The sequence below is a fragment of the Macaca thibetana genome, chromosome 18 (assembly GCF_024542745.1).
Source record: "Macaca thibetana thibetana isolate TM-01 chromosome 18, ASM2454274v1, whole genome shotgun sequence".
Lineage (NCBI taxonomy): Eukaryota > Metazoa > Chordata > Mammalia > Primates > Cercopithecidae > Macaca > Macaca thibetana.
The window spans coordinates 52,129,220-52,147,229 of NC_065595.1; the positions used below are offsets into that span (position 1 = coordinate 52,129,220).

General features: G+C 36.5%; 1 long non-coding RNA gene across 2 annotated transcripts in view; it reads right to left on the minus strand.

Annotated features, from left to right (window-relative positions):
* Nucleotides 1-18,010, minus strand: part of LOC126941012 (uncharacterized) — a 140,078-nt gene that overhangs the window by 85,208 nt on the left and 36,860 nt on the right. Inside the window, exons 1-2 of one of the 2 annotated variants that reach the window (XR_007721047.1) lie at nt 8,983-9,302; nt 765-936 (exon numbers count right to left, since the gene is read on the minus strand). This is a non-coding gene — a long non-coding RNA (uncharacterized LOC126941012). Of the gene's footprint in view, nt 1-764; nt 937-8,982; nt 9,303-18,010 lie in introns of those variants that run through there. The other variant, XR_007721046.1, reaches the window with a different exon arrangement.

Below are 18,010 nucleotides of genomic sequence, written 5' to 3' on the forward strand. Positions count from 1 at the left end.
ACCACTAATATGATAAATTTCCAGAATACAATTTTACTTCCTCAGATTAGATAACTGCCAAAGTTGATCTTACCTACTAGGGAAGTTTGCCCACAGTAAGTAATCTGACTGTGCTATTGACATTCTGCCCTTACTGAATTCCTTTTATTTCTTTATAAAGATGAGCATTCACTAGGAAATAATTGGCAGTTTTAAGATAATTTCAGCATAGTCTTTTGTAAATTATTCACAGTGTTAGGGACTACATGACTGTATTAGTCTGTTCTCATGCTGCTATAAAGACATGCCCGAGACTGCGTAATTTACAAAGGCAAGAGGTTTAATGGGCTCACAGTTCCACATGGCTGGGGAAGCCTTGAAATCATGGGTGAAGGCAAATGAGGAGCAAAGTCACGTCGTACATGGCAGCAGGCAAGAGAGCTTGTGTAGGGAACTCCCCATAATAAAACCATCAGATCTCATGAGACCTATTCACTATCACGAGAACAGCATGAGAAAGACCCGACTCCATGATTAATTACCTTCTACTGGGTCCCTCCTGTGACACATGGGAATTATGAGATCTACAATGCATGATGAGATTTGGGTGGGGACTCAGCCAAACTGTATCAATGGGACTATTATAGATTATGGGATTAATTTAACATAGGTATGTAGAAAGGATGCCAACGTGTAACAACATAATAAAAGGAATACAGTTTATAAAATACAAGTGTTTCTCATTCACATACTTTGCTTACATATTATAAAATGTTGTGGCCTACCTTGAATTTGTCCTTTCAGATAAAATGACAGCTTTTCTTCAGCTCAAATGTTCTTGAGGATGTCACATAGCAATCTTCAAAAACAGTTGTTTCTTAGCAGGTACTGCTTGGGAAGGTGCTCACTCATCATGGCAGGAGCAATCATGAAGCAAAATGACAGCAAAGATAATGCCTACGGAGAGCACTTTATAATCATTATGCTATTTCCTCAGGAATAAGAGAGAACAATGAACACTGGACACAAATAACTAAGAGGAGCAAAGAAATTATCAGCTCAAGAAATAGAAGTCTGAACAACACGATGTTGGGTTTTGCAATTACTGCTTTACCTCAACACAAATGCATTAAAGAAAATGCTACTAGAATGTTTGGATACATTCTACTTGAGATTAAATTTGTTTCTGAGAAGCGTAAATGAATAATACTGCTTCTTGTGCATCTCCAACTTGGTCCTTACGCTCTTTAACAAGCTGTCTCCTTGCCAGAGGTGTTGTCCTGCCTGGGGAGACATCTAGCAGTAACCTACTTCTCCAAGTGAAAATTCAAAAAGTACTTAGGAATCTAGTATATACTCAGTCCCACACTGCTGAAAGGAGGCTTTGCAAATGTGGTTTCTGAGAGGCAGAGTATTTCTTGCTAGAGACAGTAGATTTGCTCCAGAACTAACAATATAATATAGGCATTTTCAGTGGACCACCTCTGATTTGTGACTATCATAGAAACTTTACCGAGATGCTTTGTCATTTGAACACCAATAAAATTAACCAATGTACTGTCTCCTAAGATTTCTATCATGAATTTGACTGCACATATGTATTGTTCATCCCTAAATCCTGGAATAGCAAAGCTCGGCACTACCTCACTGTTTGGCAGATGAATTAACCTAAACCTACCACAATCTGAGCCAAAGGTTTAGATGTATAAACCTAAACCCTAAATCTAGACCACAGATCAGAAAGCTACAGTACAAACCTGGCCTACTGCTAGTTTTTGTAAGTAAAATGCCACGGGAACAGAATCTTGTCCAGTCATTTATATGATTTCTCTTGGTGTTTCCGAGCTACCACAGCAGATGTGAGTTGTTAGGATAGCCTGCAAAACCTAAAATAATTCCTATTTGGTACTTTACATAAAAAGTTTGCTACCTTTCCAAGCCAGATGCCCAGGGAAATCTTAGATATCTGAGCATGAGAGGGAACAATTGAATATGTTAATAGAATGAGCAAACCTTATCAAATTCCTAAATGTTAGCAAAAAGAACAGTATGGCCACATGAGGTGACACTGAGAAGAATCTTCCTAAACAACTCTGTGCTTTAAGTCAATTTTTATATTGTATTTTCTCATTTCCCTGCCATTTATTTAGAAACGACTATAGGTTGGTTCTGTAACTACAGAGATAACAACATATAGATCCTCAATGGCCTCAGGGGATAATGGTAACACAGACAAATGAGTAAACACCTACAATGCAATGGTGCAGTGCTCTAGCTACTGGAATGTATAAAGGGGAAAGTGCTGGGCTACCATGGCAGAGAGAGCTGTGAATGAGAGAGAACTGTTCACATGGAATACACTAGACAACCTCAGATTTGCCAAACAGTAATGGTGTGGATGCAGTGATGGGTAATTCCTGGCAGAGGGAATAGTATAAAGAAAGAACATGGTGTGGTTGGGGAAAACGAAATAACTGGGGAGTATATTAGGCCATTCTTAAAATGCTACAAAGAAATACATGAGGCTTGGTAATTTATTTTACAAAGAGATTTAATTGGCCGTCAGTTTTGCAGGCTGTACAAGCATGGCGCCAACGTCTGCTCAGCGTCTGAGGAGGCTTTGGGGAGCTTTTACACATGGCAGAAGGCAAAGTGGAAGCAGGCAGGTCACATGGTAAAAGCAGGAGCAAGAAAGAATTGAGGGAGAGGTGCCACATACTTTTAAATGACCAGATCTCACGAGAACTCACTCACTGTTGTGATGACAGCACCAGACCATGAGGGATCCACCCCCATGACCCAAACAACTCCACCAGGCCCCACCTCCAACACTGGGGATTACAGTTCAACATAAGATTTCAGTGGGGACAAAATTCCCAACTACATCAGGGAGTAAGAGACAGTGAAAGAGAATGGCAAAAGTTGCTACTGGAGAAGAATAGCAGTATCAAACCATAAAAACATCTTACATTATATGCTGAGAAGTTTGGACTGTATTCTAGAGCAATATTTCTAAACTTGCCATTGTATCATTAAAGTTATGTTTTTTAAAGGAAAGAGCTGTCATAATGCTATCTACATTGCACAAACATATTCTAGGGGTTGTTTGGAAAATGTAAATGGGAGACAAACATTTGAAGACAGGAAACCAGCTAGATAGTTTCTGTAAGAGCTAAAGGAAACAATAACAAGGCTCTGAATTAGGGCAATGTCCATAGGGGAAGAGGCCATAGGTTTGAGAGATATTTCTTAGGCAAAACCAACACAGCCTATTAGATAAGATAGAGAAAGTGAGGTAGAGAAAGAGTCAACTGAAAATTATCTAAAGAAGAGCAACAGGTTATCAAGGGTTCATTTGTCCAAATAACCTTGTGTCCAGGAGTGTAAAATCCTGAGGGAATACGACCCTGATTAAACAATTTTCACTAGAGGCAAATAGGAACAAAGCCATTGTAATGGACAGTCCAATGGACACAACGTGGAGAAAAGCTGAGAGCCCAGCATGGCAGCACAGGAGCCTGCACGGACTTTGAAATGAAGGAGACAGATTTCAAAAAGAAGGCTGCGAATGGCACCAGAGATACCCCTCTCCTAGTTTACCTAAAGTCAGGTTTCAGCACAGTTGAAGAATTCGGGAGAGGTAGAGTAGTAAACACTTCCTAAACTTTGTCCAATAACATACAGGTTACTCAGAAACAATTTTCCAAGTGAAAAACAAATGGTAATGGTAAACACTAACAACTGGTACTAAATATGTGATCTTTTAATGTCAAATCATCAATGGCAGTATAATTTTTAAACTGTTCACTTGAAAACTTTCCCTGAGGTGAAAAGCATTATTTAGTCATTTGATTAAATATATCAACTACAGAAATGCATTAAAAAAGTAAAGAGCATCCAGTAACAACTGCTATTATTTTGTTATATTCGTTTTTATGCACAAACTATTTTTTATCTAATGTTTTACTTTCCCATATTATAAAATACAGTTTGCCCATATCCTCCAGTTTAACATTCTTTTCCTTATCTTTCAAACTAAAATTGGCTCAAACATCAAATTAATTACAGTAGGAAATCTAATGAATGCTCTGTATATTTCTGGAAATTCTTTAAAGTTTATCTTTTTCCAGAACAAACAGTTGCTGCTTCCAGTGAGTTATTGATGCCTTCTCTGAATTTTGCCACTCTTGGGCACATGCTTCATTCCATACTATCCTGCTTTAAACAGCAGCTAATACATTTATTCACCAATTTACCAGCTCAAGACTGTGTGACCATATACTTTACTGAAGATCTAACACAATAGAAGGCAATTATATTGCTGGTCAGTACAACAGAGGATGTAAAATTGAATATTAGACATTCCCCCTTCTTAAAGTCCTCTCAACCATCAAGGTATTTTATTAATCCAAAATCACTCTCTTCCTTGGAGGAATTCTTCTGCCTGTCCTTAAACTAATATTTTTACTACCAATCTAAGGATAAGGAAATCATATTTTCAGAGCGGAAGAACATTTACACCATAGCATCGGAAAGTGTAACCATAAGCCAGCAAGTCTAATAATTGACATGTTCATGAATGTTTTGGAAGTACCATAGAAAGACATTTAGCTCAGCCCGAGTGAGAAGGAGGATCACTCACTGATCACCCCAAAGTTGAGTCTGATTAAATAAATAGGATTTATCTATGCAGAGAAGGAAAGAGGAGGTAAGAGGACCAATAAGGCAGAAAGATCAGGGTGAGCAAAGACTGAAGGGCAACAGACAGCTTGGTGTTTCCACAGAGCTAAAATCAGCTAAGTCACACACTAGCATGGAGAGGTCTGGGAGAGGAAGAAAGTAGAGAGTCTACCATGGCATGTGAGGGTGTCTATGCCATTTGCTGAGAGTGGGCAACCATTTAAAAGTTTTGAGAGAAAGCAACATGCTTGCATTCTAGCTGCCTCAACCTCGTGGCGTATGGATTTGAGGAAAGCAAGAATGGAGGCAGATTTTGAAAGTGAAAGCAAGAGCTATTTCAGATGAGGGATGCTCCTGAACTGGAGCAGCAGTGACATAAATAGAGAGAAATCAAATTTAAAATAGCTGGGGATGTACAACTGACAATGCTTCGGGCATGAATGGGTATTCAGAAAAAAATTCCTGTAAGACAACTGATGGATGGAGGGAATAAATTTGACAACATAGTAGATGAATTTTCTTTCTCGGTCAGTAGCCTGCAAAACTGACATGGAAGAGACTTTCTTTTACTTCCATCTAGGAGACTGAGATCAATTTTATTTATTTATAATCCCCACAGGACATTCTGACATCCTTTTCAACCATTCTAAAAGTTATTTCTCACTTAGTGTTAGATTAAAAAAAAAACAACTTTTAGAAGTTGTTAGGAGCGAGGTAACCATGGACAAGGTATACGCTTTTCCTTGGACTTTCATTCTTAATCCTGACTATTCGTGTGACAGTACAAGGCATTCATGCTGCCAGGCATCCCAGGGATGACCCAAAGTAGTTAAAATACTTTTATTCTCTCCTGGCTTTTATCACCTCTAATGGGACCCTAACTTACATATTCTCTTTTATTCTTCATTATTTTTTCCAGGAGAAGATATGCCTGAAGCGCTTTCTGTGCTCATACAATCTCTTCTTTCAACTTTATATCTCTCTGAGAAAGAACTTTTATAAACTAGGTTATATAAGAATAGCTCAGATGTAAATGCCGATAGAAAAGAGAGGTACTGCAACTTGGGAAAACAACTTTTAAAAATACCCAGTGCAGCTTCTTTGTAAGCATGAAGTTGGTATCAGATTCCACCGCAATTACTCAGCAAATGCCCTTTTGAGAAATGAAACTCCTCAAAACTTACCATCACATAAAAGAAAATTCAAAGTTAATAATACCCAGAAAAATGCAAATTAAGACAGTAAGACATGACTGGCAAACGTTAGAAAAATAGAAAATGTCAAATGTAGATGGGAATTTGCAGCTCTAGAAGGCATCTGCTCTGCTGGAAGTGTCAGCTAGGCAGCCATACTGGAATACAAGCTGGTGTACGGACTTCGTAAATACACACTGACCCTATGACTCGGCTTGCATAAAATGTGTGCATATCCCCAGCTCACACCGCAGGCGACTCTGCTCTATACGCAGCACTGCTTGTGCTGGTAGGGAATCTAGAGGAACCTGGATGTGTAAAACTGTCCGTGGATCAGTAGAATGTGGAATGCAATTAGAAAAAGAAACGTAGATGCACACATGGTACTCAGATGAATATTAAGAACACAGTATTTTTGTTAAAAAATGTAGGTCAGAAAAGATGTATATCAACAATATTATTTACATAAACTAAAATACACTGCACATAAAGCGATGTATGTTTTGCAAGGACATATGTAACAAAGACAAATTAAACACAGTAAGTACTTAGCTGTGCGGAAGAAGTTGTAAAATTTGAATTGGGTCAGCAAATAAAGGAAAATAAACACTAAACGGTCATTTTTCTGATCTTTTGCATTTTTCTGTCTTTGATTCCTGACTTCCCCTCACTTTTCTTTTTCTCTTTCTATTCTACCAACAGTTTCTCTCAAACTGAAAAATAAAAATTTGAAGAAAACATGTGGTCAAAATGTGGAAATAGTCCGGGTGCAGTGGGACATACCTGTAATCCCAGCACTGCTGGGGGCCGTGGCGGGCAGATCACTTGAGGTCAGGAGTTCGAGACCAGCCTGGCCAACATAGTGAAACCCCATCTCTACTAAAAATACAAAAATTAGCTGGGCGCGGTGGTACACGCCTATAATCCTAGCCACTTGGGAGGCTGAAGCAGGAGAATCGCCTGAACCTGGGAGGTGGAGGTTGCAATGGGTCGAGCTCATGCCACTGCACTCCAGCCTGGGTGACAGGGAGAGAGTTGGTCTCAAACAAACAAAAAACCCCACAAAATGTGGAAAATAAGAAATAAGCTGGAATTCACAGAGTGTGGTCAGGATACATATGGGATAGCAATTGTAGAATGATGTTTGTGATTTGTTTTCATGCTGCAAGTTTTTTTCATCAACAATAAGGAAGTAGATATTCATTAGTCATTCAATTCTCAGTGTTATGTCCACTAGCGCTACTTTCAAAACCATTTTGACCATAAAACCACCCAAGGTACTTGTCAAATGGAGAGTCCAGACACCCCTCCCAGTACCCTGATTATTCAGATCAAAAGGTGAAGAGTATGGCCAGAAATCTGTATTTTTAATAAATACCCTAGGCAATCATATGAGCAGGCAAGTCGGTAAATACTGGCCAGGCCCATCCAAAATGTTCTTTTCCTTCCTAGGAGGAAGTGCCCATTGGCTGCTTTACCGTGAACATAATGATAAAAATGATAGCTACCATTTATTGGATGCTGGTTATGTAACAGAGCATTCATTTTCTCATCGGCACATCACAACAACTCTATGGAACAGGTAATTCCATCATTCACATCTTAAAAATAAGGCTGTGTAGCTTACATGAATAAATATAACTTGCCCAATAACAAACTAAATTAGTGGTAGAAATGGTCCTGAATCTGAGTTTACTAGATGCCTAAGTGTATACTCTTAACCATGACAGCTTATGATTATTTATTTTACAAGTGAATGGATGATTATAAGGTATGTATGAGGTTGTTTTTTATTTTTCTATATATTATTAGTAAGCATTCGATAGAATAAGTATCTAGTAAGCATCTAGTTTTCATTAAAAGGCAGTTAACTTGAGACCCACACACAAAGCATAACCCACACACAGTTTCAACTGCTTTGCCTGTGTTTGGTTACCACCTAAGCGAGGATGTATGTGACGTATCAGGGATTGCCCAGTTATCCCGGTAGTTCTCTCAAAGCCTTCTCTTTGCTCTAGGCTGTAATTATCTCTAAAAGCTAGTATTCAAAGTTGGTGGAGAAACTGTCCTCTAGGAGCAAAAGGAGTATCATTGCTATAAGGCTACACCTAGACATTGCTGAGTGAAGATCTTGATAAAAACAAGGATTCTCTATTCTTAAGCAATTCTTTTGAGATTTCTGTACTTAGAGAACTTCTACAAAATTCCTTCAAAGAGGCAAGCCAGTTATTAATGTGCTGTTCTACATGCTGAAGAGAAGTTAGCTCAACAGATTGTACACATAGAGGAAACAAACAGCATTTAAAACTGTTATATTTTAACAAGTACTGCTGTGCCAAAAAAAAAAAAAAAAGAGAGAAAGAGAGACAGTATCCTTATGGATTTTTTTTCTCTTTTTTAAAGTTTCAAGCAAAAAGATATTATATAAAATACAATTTCTTTGTTTTGATTCAAAGGTTATAAACAATAAAATATGACTCAGAGAAAGTTGTTTGGAAATATTAGTAAAAGAAAAAATGGAGACTATAGCACTCTAAGTGCAATTCAGAATTAAAGGACAGTATAGTGACTACTTCCAGGTTATAAATCAGCACTGTCAACAGCTTTTTTAAAAGGTAATATTAACTTTCACATAGTATTTTTTACTTAAAATGCATCAAACTCCTATTTTCATCCACATCTTTGCCAATTGAAATGAACAAAGAATACGAAGATAAGAAACCCTTCATGGACTCAGGGAACTAAGAAGAAAATCTGATCAATTAATATGAGATGTAATAAAGATGGAAACAAATTAAAAGTCTGACACTTATTTAAACACTTCTTTCTGAGAAAAGCACATGGTTGACATGGTGAGGGAAGGGTATGCCAGCACCCCTGTTTCACATCCCTGAATGGAAGTTATTTATCAACTTTCACCCACTTTCTTTACTATCAAATGATGGACACTGAATTGATTCATTATTTCTTTAAGGTTGCAAACTGATGATTTCTCATCCTATCATGCTTTCTATTGTTTGCTAGGACTTTTCTGTATAAAACTTTCCCTTACCCATGCTGGCTGTCATTTACCCTGAAATATATTTTATACAAGAAAGACAGGATCAATACTTAAGGATTTCACTCTTACCATCAATTTTCTGAGTAATAAGTTGATGCGACTCCAAAATATCCAATGAGTTTGTTTTGTGTGTCTATTTCCTTTTCATGATGTTTTAATATAAAATGTTTTAGTCAATCGAAGTCACTTTGAACCTCAAGTGGTCCCACCATAGGCCAATGGGAACCCCTTAGAGCAGGTTCCAGTGTCCTTTTGATGCAAGACCAACAGTGTCAGATCACTTATTTGCTTTCAAGCACGACAACCTGTTCCAGGATCAGTTTGTGTATTTTCTATTTCAAATCCGATATAATGTGGATCCAGATTTTTCAGAAGCAGATTATATGGTTTGAAGGTCTTCATTAAGAAAAAAAGTACAAAACCGTGAATATAAAATAAGATACAAAAGTAAATATTTAAATAGACTGACAAAATAAATAACAACAAACTATACCATTTTAAAGGTAGACATCCTACAAATATCACAAAATCCAGTAAAAAGACATAATATTGTTACTAACTGTTGAAATACCTCTGTAATGCTTTTTCTTACATTTTTACCTGAATTCTCTTCATATGACAATAATTTTATAATATCTTCTAAGCAGAGAGTGGAAAGGTAAATCTTTCTTTCCTCTATAACACTTCAATAAAAGTGATTATAATTATGTTGGCACAAAAGTGTGCTTTTTGCCATTAAAGGTAATAATATGAAGTATTGGGAGAAACTATCAAGTTTCTTTCAGACTCACACTTTAATATTTGGAGGTATTTCCATAGTTAGCTTTTGATTCTGTTTATCTGAAACTTTTTTTCTGCTTCACTATTCTCACATTGTTATGGGCATTAGAACATGTTCATATCCTCATATGACCTCAGCTTTGCCCCTCCTTCTTAGGATATTATATTGATTCCCATGGAGAGGCACATTCTATATCAGAATAGTTAACAATAACGTCAAGGGACCATTAACTATATAAGAATATATCCCTCCTCAAAATTTCCTTAGCATGACCTCTAAAATCCCCATGGCCAATTCAAAACTACTCAACCAAAAAGAATTATGGCAAAGAGAAAATCAGAGTAAAACTAATTGCAACTTAAAATATCATCGTTTTGAGTATTTTGCAAACAAATATGTGTGTGTGTGTGTGTATATATATATATACATAACCATGTGACCACACTGCTAAGACCTCTCATGAATTTGGAAAGGGCTCACACAAGTGAAACACCCTGCAACTTCAGCTTCTTTAAAGCCACTATAATTTCATCTCAACCTGGAATCAGCCATTTACACAAGGATTTCATTTCCTTTTGTTACTGAATACTCATTGCTACTGAGTTTTCATTGCTCCCAGACATTTTCACTAAAGTTAGAAATATGTATTTTTAAAGAAGGGAAATATGATGTACTTATACTGATGTTTCAATTCTAAATTAAAATTACATAATTTTTACTTAAATGATTTATTTTTTATACTCCTATGTCTTGTATCTTATGCTGAAAATCTTAATCCCCCAAAGATAATTTTCAGGATAACTCATTTGCTTTATTCTATAATAGACATAATATAGATTCCAATGAACAATTCCCAATAATAAGTTGAATTGACTTTAAATACTGAATAGAATTGTATCAAGGTACAACCCAGAAACAAGTAGGAATCCTGAAGCATGAACAGTGTGTGTGAATTCTAGGGCTTAATGTAACCAGAATAAATCATATATTTGGGAGAGAATGCGTGACAGCAGATACGAACTTTGCTAAGTGCTAGTTAATCAGCTTTTACATTATTGTGAATGCTCTTAAAAGCAGATACTTATTTTAATCAGGGGAATAAAATGAATCTGAATTTTTTTTAAGTCTGGAATGAAAGAGAGAGCAGACTAGCAAGAAACCAGCATGGTGTGAAGAATAAAATAGGGGAGAGCCTCAGTGACTGTGTAAATCAGAAAGCCACCCAGTCCCTGCAAATGCTTCCTCAGGCTCACTCTGACAACAATCCAGGAGACAATGAACTTCAGCTGGCAGAAAATAACTGGACTTATTCACAAACTTAGGTTATCAGGGAAAAATTATCAGAAAGGAGAAAGGAGATAGAAATAGCAGTTCTCATTTCATCTCACTCCTATTAGTCAATAAATATGTATTGAGCTTTTTCTATATGCCAGCAACTGGTGGAAATAGAGTATTCAACAAGACAAACATTGTCCTTGCATTTTGTGGAGCTTACAGTATTGCAAGAAGAATGAATAAACGAACAAAATTGATGAGGCTCTAAAAGAAGCCTTTTAAATTACAAGTATGTGGGATAATTTTGATATTGGGGTTGTTATAACACTGTATTCCAGATGTTGCCCGGGCAAAATGAAACCATGAAAGTTTGGTTCCATCTGTCCTTTTTTCCGTATGTCTTCTCACCTCTGAAAATTACATCCTGTCATTTACCCTGAAACTGATTACCCTCTGTCTTTGTCTTAGACCCAGCTTGGTAAGCAATTAAAATGATCAGCTAGGAAACTCAATAAACTAATGCTTACAATTCCTATTTGGTGTAATTATGTCTTAGAGCTGACTCTGTGTGGTAAAAAAAATATATATATATATCCCCAGCTCTGTGATTTTACCCCCTTAGTATGATAGACTTTCACATCACGGAGTGCAGAATATGAGTTATTTTGAGTAAAGTGGTATGTTTTATGGCCTCTCAAAACACAACATGAAGGCAGGGCGTGGTGGCTCACGCCTGTAATCCCAGCACTTTGGGAGGCCGAGGCGGGCGGATCACAAGGTTAGGAGTTCGAGACCAGCCTGGCCAACATGGTGAAATCCCGTCTCTACTAAAAATACAAAAAAATTAGCCAGGCGTGGTGGTGGACGCCTGTAATCCCAGCTACTCAGCAGGCTGAGGCAGGAGAATGGCGTGAACCCAGGAGGTGGAGGTTGCAGTGAGCCGAGATCACGCCACTGTACTCCATCATGGACACTAAGAATGAAACTCCGTCTCAAAAAAAAAAAAAACCACACACACAACATGAGAGCATTTTCAACCTGTAGGGCAGGGCTCGCTAGATTATACAGTATGCTAACGGGAAAATTCTGTCTTCATATCTTGTGTAGTTACTCCGAAGACACCTTGAGAAGGCACCTTTCTTCATGGTTGGCTATTATTTTCTAACCAGGCCTACATAAAAATTACGGAGACTTTTGCTTTGTAAAAATAAGTACATAAACTGAGCACGGCGGTTCTCACCTGTAATCTCAGTGACTCTGGAGGCTGAGGCAGGAGGATTCCTTGAGACCAGGTATTCAACACTAGCCTGAGCAATATAGCTAGATCAAGTCTCTGATAAACATTTAAAAATTAGCCGGATGTAGTGGCATGTGCCTGTAGCCCCAGCTACTGGAAAGACTGAGGCGGGAGGATTGTTCAGTCCAGGGTTTCAAGGTTGTGGTGAGCTATAATTATACCACTGCAGTCTAGCCTGGGTGACAGAGCAAGACCCCATGTCTAAAAAAATAATAATGATAGTAAAAAATTGAGTTTCAAGGTGTTGAAAGATAATTTCTTAAGGTCACATATTTGACATATCTTAAGATGAAAACCAGAACAAATAAGGGCATTTGTACGAGATAGCTTTGAATTTTCTGTAAAACACACAAAAAATGTTCTCTGGATTAATAGAATTTAGAGACTTGAAGAGGAGAAAGTGTGGATTTGCTGGTCATAAAAAGGAACAACCCATATAAAACCTAAAAATTAAAGAACTGGTACATATTTTTCTTGTATATTTTTAGGGCTAAATATGTTGGACATTTCGGTTTTGGATTAGTACTTCAATAATTTGCAAGTTGGTTTTTTCCACTTTCCATTTTGTGATTTTTATCTTTTAAAAATAATTCTATAAATTTTATTCTACTAATTTATCTTAGCTAATTTTGTTAGTTTTCCTCACCTGAATTTTGTGCTTCCATTTTTTTTCACTCCTTGTAGGTGTGAGTTTGAATCAATACAATCATTTTAAATTGTATTTGGCAAATTTTATCTAAAGTCTTAAAATAATTCAGAAACACTGACTTTGTAATTCCACTTCTAGAACCCTCCCTTCACCTAGAAATAAATATAGATGTAAACAAAAACTGAGCTTTAAAAATGTTTACCATGGATTTATAATAGTAATACAGTGAACTGCTTAATTGTTCAATACGGAATGGATTCAATAAATGACTAATATCTATGCCTTAATGGATTGCTCTTCTTCAAATGTCTGCCCTCCCAAAGCGTGGTCTAGAATGTTCTCAAGGCATCACTTGAATCTCTTTTCCTCTTAGAATCCTCTCCAACTCCTCCAGGAAGACTTGATTGACCCCTCTTCTGTGCTCATCTAACTGTCCAAATATTGGCAGTTACTCTGTGGTATGACTGTTTTTCTCTTTGCATGCCTTTTCTCCCTTTTCTAGATTATGAGATGTTTGATAGTAGAAATCATGTCTCACTTATCTTTTTATCAGTCTTACCTAGCAGAATGCCTAGCGTATTGTTGACATTAAAAAGCCCTTTATTGGATAGCTGAATCAAGGAATGAGTGTTGGTTGAGCAATTTTGATGACATTGAGCAACAGCACAACAATGTCGCAATTCAAAATGCTGCTGATTGCAACTTATAGCTTTTTAAACTCTGACTTAGTCAGACCTGATAAATGCTGATTATCTTTTCCTAATTACACAAGTAAAACAGGCTAATTCTAGAAAAGTTAGAGGATAGATACATTGTAGATTAAAAACATATATAAATTTCTCATAATTCCAGAAGGATCATTCTTGATTCATTTCCTTCCAACTTTTTTCCTGATTAAAAAAAGGTAATTAGATCAAGGTAGATTAGATAAATAGGTAGATATAAATGGATAGATATAATTGCATAAATACATATGAATAGACCATTTTTCTGTATTTCAATGATTGTAAAAATAACCATGAAACATTCCAAGGTATTTTGGTCATCATGTTAAAATTTGCATATGTATATTTCACTTGAAAACATTACAAAGAACTTTCTTCTTTTTATTTTACACTTCAAGTCACACTCTAGAAATTTTCTAACTATTTTTCTAAGGGAATTTTTTTAAGGTAGTTTGATGACTAAATCAGACTTTATTTAACTTTCCAACTTTGTCTACAATCAGCTGTTGAGTTCCCCAGGCTTTCTTTCTTGCCAAATATTAGGGATGTCTTGACCTCATTAATAATCTACATAATAATGGAGGGTTTAAGGGTAGCAGACAAAATTAAACTCATTTGTGTGCACTCATTGATAAAGTATGTATTGCACTAAACTTTAACCAGAGCGTCAGTGGAGGTCCTATTTAGCCTTAAGTTTATAGTGTAATTGATGCAGACAGCCTAGGTAAATTGAAATCATCACCAAGATTTCCATGATTACCACATGATTTAGATGTTCAGGTTTCCTACTGCCTTCAACTGAAGTAGCTCCAAGAGCTATTGACATTTTTATCTGGTTTAGTCCAAGAACAAAATCCTGAGTTTTCATTCTTTGCCAAAATAGAGAAAATTATGCAAAGCATTTTTGATAGCTGTATATTTCATTTAAAAATTGACAAGGGAAGTAATGGAGTGGGTTATGTTCTCAACTAACAGCTGTGGTAAGAATGGGCTGGAAATTTAGGCAGAAGCCATATTACAGAGGCTAACATCTCATTACTATATTAGAATTGCCCAGGGACTTAATCAAAAAACAAAACAAAACAGGAGTCCTGGGCCCACTCCAGATTTATTATCAAGAAAGAAGATCCTGGAGTCTGCATTTTAAAGATAAAAAACAGTTTATTCACATGCACACTTTATCTTTAAGAAGCACTGAGCTAAGAACTGTTTGCCTTTAACCAAAGTCAAGAATAGGAAGGAGTGGGCTGTATTGGAGATAGAATGGATGAGTTCTTTTCAGGCATGTTGAATTTGAGATACATGTTAGAAATCCCAGTATGGCTTCCCACTGGGAATTTGAAAATATGACCATGTGACTTAAGAAAGCCTCAGAGGTTAGCACACATTTTGGAATCAGATGACCCATCCATCCCATCAGTAGTAACGGAAACGTTGGGCACAGGTGCACCCATCCATGAAGAATGAGCAGAATGATAAAATATGAGAACTAGAAACCAAATCAAAGGTAGAGGAAAAGAATATTAGTCAGTCATGGCAACTGTAAAGTCCCTAGCACCAAGCAATCCTCTGGGGGGACCTGGAAGGCAATTGGAGATGTAACTTTCTCTGCCTTTTATGAGTATATAACAAGCTGTGATATGGAGAGCATTGCAAAGACAGAAGCCAGGATCAAGAGCAAGGGGCTGCCTTTTAGAAGAAAGACTTCAGAGTAGCATCACCAGATTTTGCAAATAAAAATACAGGAAGCACAGTTAAATTTAAATACAAGATAAACAATTATTTTTGGCATATGTACTAAATGTTGTGTGGCGCATACATAAAAAAAAAAAACTATATGCTTTATCTGAAATGTAATTTAATTTAACTGAGTGTCCAGTATCATACCTGGCCACCCTATTCCTGGGTCTTCTTTACCTTTAACTCCCAGTCTGGACACATACTAACTGTGGTTTGAATGATTGTTCTTGAGATCTTAGTGAAAAGAAACTTCAAAATAATTTGGCAGAGGGGTCATCTGATAAATTGATTTGGGGTTAACTGACCAATGGCCTTGGAAACACCTATCACCTTCCAAAAAATTTTTTTAACATTCTTACTGACCAAGATTTGAAAGCAAATATTAAATACTCATATTTGTATTATAATTGTAAAGTGAGACTACATTTAATATGCCTCAAATTGTCTAACAGCAAAATCTCAGAGAAACGGCATGAAAAGACTCTGCTCTTTCTGACAGTATATTGGAAATAATCATAAGGAGTGTCTGGGCAGTGAAACAGGCACAGTAGGGGAGTTCAGCAGAGACTACTCAGACTGGAAGCTATTATCTTTTGTCAAAGGACTCTCATGAACTTGCCACAAAGAAGAAGTCCCTAGGCCAGTTCAGAACGGAGTCAAAGGCAAATCTTCAGAACTCATGGGAATGTATACCAGAAATTGGATGGATCTCTTCCCTTTTACATAGGAACACTTCTAGAGTTTTATGATTATGCTGCACATTGAATCTCTGCCTTCAAGTCTGAACTTTAGAAAACTATAAACCGATTGATAGCAGTGTAGAATTAGTACTTAACCCTACATTAATGATGATTTGTAGAGATATGTTAGCATGGTAGCCTCTACACTACCCAGATTCCCCTTCAGGAATGAAGACCTTTTATTCCCAGCTGCTGAGACTGCTGCCAGAAGGCACTCCTCTGCTGTTAGCCCTCTATGGGAATTGCCTCAGCTAAAGAAAACTGCTTTGACCAACATCTCATCTACTTCCGGAAGCAGCCCTCATCTGATCATCAGTCTCCTAGTGCTAACTCAAGACAACTCTTGGTCAATCTCAGCTTTTAAAGCTCACTGGGAAATTAGCTGAGGCCTTTGTCAGACTACATTCCAGCTCATCTTCTCCCTCTAACAAATTCTGCTTCCTTCACCTCCCCTCACGGGTGTCAATCCCAAGAGCACTTCCTAATCAACGCACTGCCTACTAATCACTATCTTAGTCTGTATCCCCAGAAAACCAAAACAGTAACAATGTGGCCTTGGGAATAAGGCAATCCATGAATAATTTGAAGACACATGAAGACTGGAGAAAGGAATAAATTCACGACCAGGACTGAGGTGTCTCATTAGTTAGCTGTTTTCACCATTACTCTAGAGAGGATATACTGAGAGTTCATACCAGATCACAGTGTTAGGTTACCTTATATCAGAATTTTATAGTTATGTATTTAAGTGACCAATTAATGACATTTAATTAAGAAATCACTGTAAAGCAGACACAAAATAAATTGGTTGACTATTTCTTTTATTTCTTATAATAACGTTCTAATCTCATTGTCTGTAACTAGTCTCATTGGCTGTAACTTACTTTAGAGTACCTTAGTGTGGACAGCGTAATATCAATACGTATTAATCTACATGCTAGGTGCTTTTATTTAACATATGAAGTACATTAATTATTTAACATTTGAAGTACATTTGAAGTACATTAATTATTCCTGCAGTATCCACACTGCAGGAATAATAAATAAGAATTTGAAAGACCCTAATTATGAGTCCACACTGCAGAGATGACAGACAACTTTCAGAACAAATCTTCACATTTGTCTATTAAATATGTAGTAAAGCTTTTGTTAATTAACATAAAAGATGTTCAAATATTTTTTCATTTGTGTGTGTTTTTCAAAATAGACATTTTTCTCCTAGAAATCCTTCTAGAATATTATATAGGCACCTCTATCCTTGATACAATTTGGAATAAGAATCTGAGAAGCCCAGCAGCTCAATACAGCTGACGTAAAGTAAATATGTTGATTTTTTAAATTTCTTGCAAAAACTGTCCAGTCTCATTGTAACTTACTTTAAAATAATGTTGAATAATATTAGTGATAGCATCTATGTCCTCTTTCTGGCTTTAACAGAATGGCTTTAGCATTTTAAAATGATGCCTGCTGGAATTTTGGTAAATAATACATAGAAAACTCCATTCGTTCTATGTTGTACCACTTAATGGAAAATTCTTTTGCCTGTTCTAGAAAGTTAGTAGGAGGCTTAGTAAGTATCTAAAACATAGATTTAGTACCTGCTAACTCAAGCCTCCTCACTATTCCTTTTTTTAAAAAGTTACTTTTGCTGATTCTTCTTAGATTTTTTTTAAATTCTGTATGAACTTAATGATCATTTTATACAATGTTCCCCCACAATGGGATTCCATACATTATATTTATATATACATTTTGAGAATTCATATTGTCATAATATTAAGTTTTCTCATTCAAGACAATGTCAATCTGCTGTACAGTAGTAATCACTTCACTATGTATATGTATATGTAAATATTATGTGTTACCCCTTAAATATATACAATTTTAAAA